Consider the following 4860-nt stretch of genomic DNA (forward strand, 5'->3'; position numbering starts at 1 on the left):
GGACCACAGTGTCCCCGCTCTTGGGGGTTGGGCCTCCTCTGGGACCAGTGTCCCCCCTCTTGGGGGTTGGGCCAGCTCTGCGACCAGTGTCCCCGCTCTTAGGGGGTTGGGCCTGCTCTAGGACCATGGTGTCCCCACTCTTTGCGGTTGGGTGTGCTCTGGGACCACAGTGTCCCCACTTTTAGGGGTTGGGCCTGCTCTGGGACCCGGTGTCCCCACTCTTGGGGGTTGGGCCTGCTCTGGGACCAGTGTCCCTGCTCTTAGGGGTTGGGCCTCCTCTGGGACCACAGTGTCCCCACTCTTGGGGGTTGGGCCTGCTCTGGGACCACGGTGTCCCCGCTCTTAGGGGGTTGGGCCTGCTCTGGGACCACAGTGTCCCCACTTTTAGGGGTTGGGCCTGCTCTGGGACCTGGTGTCCCCACTCTTAAGGGCAGCCCAGGCAAACATCAGGGTGGAGCTCCTTCCTTACTGGGCACTGATGTGACCACGTACCCCCGCAAGCCTGGGCCTGCAGCGTCCCCATCGACCCCGGAGCAGTCGGGCGGTCAGGCACCCCAGCAAACTCACCACCGCCAGCGAACAGAGGGGCACAGGGCTGGGCCTCCTCAGCTTTATCTAGGAAAGACGTTTGTTCAGGCCTCGTGGGCACTTTCTTGAGCTCGAGCGCCCCCTGCTGCTGGCGCGGGGGGAGGAGGCGCTCTGAGGGTCCCCCCCATCCGGCCCCCTCCGTCCCGGGACTCCCACACCCAGGAAAGCCATGGAGAACCAGGGAAAAGACGCTGTGGGTCTGGGATCAGAAATGGGGGGGGGGCGTGCGGGCCTCTGGCCGGGGCCCCAAGGCCGTGGGACGCGGGACAGTTCTGCCCCTGAGGCTCCCTCCCCACCCGGCTCCTTTCTGGGAGCCAGCACTGGGCTTCCGCTCAGGGTTGCTTACAGTGGGGTGAGGGCTGTCCCCACAGAGGGGCTGGTGTGGCCCCGCTGGTGTCAGAGGCACCCCACCTCCCTGGCTCCTGACTCACTGCACCAGAGCCCATGTGTGTGCAAGGCAAACGGGGGCCTCTGGTCACAAACCCGGAGGTCGCTCGGCAGGGGGCGAGCTGCCGGGCCACCCGGGGCCCTTCTCCACTCCTGTCCTCTCCCGCCCTCTCCTTACCAGCTCGTCGCTCAAGGATCTGCCGGCCTTCAAGGGCCGTCTGTGTCTGTCTGATCTTCCCAGAAAGCAATGTGAGGACCCCCAGACACGGCCACGTGACGGGCGCCAAGTGTGCTGTCTGCCACGCGAGGCGTAAGCCGCGGGAGGGGACCGTGGGTCTGTGTGGGGCCCCAGGCACCCGGGGGTGGAGGCCGGCCTCCCCTGCGGGACGGCCACCTGGCTGCCCACACTTCGGCTTCCTGCAGCGGCCGCCACGGAACCCCAGGCGGGCGGCTCCCAGGGAAGGACCGTTGGCCTGGGCCGGCGACACGCCCCGAGGTCTCTGGCTCCCCGGGAGCCCGGTTTTTGTTCAACCGTGAACCTGGCCGGGACCATGCGTGGCACTCGGGAGGTGCCCTTGTCCGCACTGGCTCCTGTTGGATGCGTGGCCTGCTCACGTGTCTGCAGAGCCGGGTCTCCGTCCCGGTCCCTCGGCTGCTCGCCCTTTCCCCGTCGGGGCCAGGGACGCGACTGTTCACCCGCCCTCTCCGGGCGGCAGAGGACACCGGGAGTCCCTCTGAGCGCCCGGCCCTCATCTGCCTCTCGGAAGGCTCCGATGTAACCGGGGGACTGAGCGCACAGCTGTCCTGGAGCGTCCTCCTCCTCTCCTGAGTGCCGAGGGCGTCACCGCGTCCTTTGGAGGCCGCCTCGCTGGGACGGCAGGCAGAGCGGCCGGGGGTGTCTGGGAGCACGAGGCTCTTCCCGAGGAGGCCGGCCCTTCCACGGGGACTCCCGGGACGTCTCCTTTGGGGCCCTGCTGGAGGCCACCGGCCAACCCCGCCGTGCCAGCCCGCGGGCTCCTGCTGGCCCCTTCTCCGGTCCTGGCCCCGTGTGACTAGTGTCCTTATTAGGAGAGCCCTGGTGTGTCAGCCTCCAGCATCCCGCCTCCAGGATAGAGACACAATTAATTTCTGCCCTTTAAGCTGCGGTCAGTGGTGCCTTATTGTGGCGGCCTGAGCGGATGGCCGCAACAATTCAATGAGTCACGCAGGACACGAGCGAGAAGGAGGACAGGACAGAGGAAAAGGCTACAGTCTCAGGGCTGGGACCAAGTCTAGAGGGTTTCACACACGCTCAGCAGGAGCCCCGGAGGGAGGGACGTGTGTGTGCAGATGGTGCACACAGCTGTCCTGGGACAGATGAGCAGGGGTCCTCGGATGAGGGGCGCACGGGGTCCAGAGCAGAGCACATAAAACCTCGTCCCCACCGGATGCCAGATACGTCCCGCGTCGGGCACCGTGAATCACCCGGAGCAGCACCCACCCCTGCCTCTTAGCTTTGTTCCCCTTCCTTGTCCACACGCAGGTGTAACGAAACGATCGCAGAGGGGCGCCTGGGGGGCTCAGTCGGTGAAGCATCTGACTTCGGCTCAGGTCGCGATCTCGCGGTTCGTGGGTTCGAGCCCCGCGTCGGGCTCTGTGCCGACAGCTCGGAGCCTGGAGCTGCTTCGGATTCTGTGTCTCCCTCTCTCTCTGCCCCTAACCCACTCGCCCCCTGTCTGTGTGTGTCTCTCTCTCTCTCAAAAAATAAACGTTAAAAACAATTAGAAAGAAAAACAAGTACAGAGACGTGCCCTGCGGTCGTGTGAGGACAGCCGTGCCACTTGATGTCTTGCTAAGGAGAGCACACTCTGAACCTGGGTGCGCGTGTGGGTCCGTTACATCTGACCTGCTGTTTTTCTCTGTGGCGGGTTTTATAGTTTCATCTACAAATGAACAAAAACTCACACGACTCTCACCCCTGACTCTGCCGCGCCCTCGAGCTTTTGAAAATGTTGAAAATCACAGCAGATCTTCCCTCCGATGCGGCCTCTCCTCCACGGGCCTCCCTTCCTCCAGACACGCCTCTTCCTGTCTGCTCACCTCACACACACCCCCTGAGCGGCGGGGCCGTGTCCTCGGAGGGCTTGTGGCCTCCATTGCCGTCGGTGGGCACGTGTTCCCATGTCTGGCCGTCCCCCCGAGCGCCGTCTGGGCCGCTCTGTCTGGCCGCCTGCTACGTTTCTGCCTGGACGGTTCACAGGCATCTAAACCTGGTCCCCCCTTGCGACTGGCATCTCCGCAAAGGCTGGTCCTCCTACTGTGTCCCCTGCCCCGGGACCGAGCAACAGAATCCTAGATTCCCTCCCCCGCCCCTGCCAGGAACCAGGCCTGCTTCCCAGCTCTCCCTCTGACCACCCGCCTCCCACCCGACCCCCTGCCCCGTGGAACTCGATGGAACTCTCAAAGCCTCTGTTCCTGGGCCCCCAAAAGCATAAGTAGAACGGGGTCTGTTGAAGGAGGCACCCCATTCACCGAGAGGGAGACGCTCCGAGCCTGGAGACCTTCCAGACCCTGGCTTCTGGCTACAAAGTCCCAGATTGATTCTGGGGGGGAGATATAGATGTCGAGGCACACGACCCTCAGGGCCCAGGGGCCGTGAGTGGAGAGCTCCGTGTGGCCCCAGGAGGGCGGAGGGTGGGCACAGACGATTCACTGTCGAGTGGCTCTGTTTAAACCTCGCTAAGCGATTTTAATTGTTTCAGCTTTGTGAAAAAAACAAACAAACAAAAATGCATGCACGGCACGACGAGGAAATAGAACATGAAAAAATTATCACTAGGAGGTGGGATTAAGGTCGACAGGTATTTTCTTTTGAAAATTTTTCTGTTTTATCTATTTATTCAATAATAAATATGCATGACTTTCATAATGGACAAAAATATTTTCCCCGAAGTCATCCGTTTGTAGATGAGGTGACTTCCCAGCTCTGCTCCGCAGAGACACAGGGAAGGTCAGGTGTCCCGCCTCGCCTCAACCCTGCCTGGTCTCCTCCCCCACCCCTGCAGCTCTTCTCCCTGACAAGCCCCCTTGACAGGTGTCAGCTCTTCCGGGAGAAGTCAGCCGTGGCCAGAACCATCTGGTGCCGGGGGGTGGGGCCGCTGCGGGGGCCTCACATGAGCGCCAGCCCCTGCCGCCCGTGCCCCCAGCTCTCACCCCCTCCGCAGCTGACCACCCAGCCCGCCTCCCTCTACAGGCAGGGAACCTCTGAGGGGTGGGGGCGAGCCCTTGCCCGTGTCTGCAGCAACCTTGGGGAAACTTGGGGGCTCCCTGTCTGGAGACACAGCTCAGGACCTGGGTCAGGACCAGCACCCCTGGCTGGAGGAGTCTTTACCCACAGGCCCTGAATTAGATCCTCCCTACACGGGCCTGTGATGGTCCCTGTGGTCCTCCCCTTCCTAGACGTGGGGCCTTGGGCTAATCCGACAACCCTGGGCACCCACAGCCTCCCCTGTAAAGCCGAATGAAGCTACCTTGGAGGGCACGGCTGGCCTCAGTGATGCAACTCTGTGTGGTGGTCCTGCAGGGGACCTGCAGAGGCTCTCAGGGCCACTGCCTCTTGCCCAGGGAAGAGCACAGTGTCTGAGGCCACAGCACCCTCAGTGTGTCTGAGGCCACAGCACCCTGCAGAACAGCCCCTTCATCTGGTTCTTGTGCCTGTAGCAGGTTGGAAGGGGCAGGTGCGCACTGCTTAGGGAACGGACGGGCTGCAGAGATCCAACCGTCCGGCTGAGACCCCTTGGCCCCATCCTCTCGGGGAACAGTCCCTCTCTGCTCCCTGAGCCTTCCTATGGGTCCTTGCCTGCCTCCTGCCTTTCCTGGGCATCATGATCTATGGGGGAACTTGTA

The sequence above is a fragment of the Herpailurus yagouaroundi genome, unplaced genomic scaffold, assembly GCF_014898765.1.
Source record: "Herpailurus yagouaroundi ecotype Mexico unplaced genomic scaffold, PumYag 202, whole genome shotgun sequence".
NCBI classification, from domain to species: domain Eukaryota; kingdom Metazoa; phylum Chordata; class Mammalia; order Carnivora; family Felidae; genus Herpailurus; species Herpailurus yagouaroundi.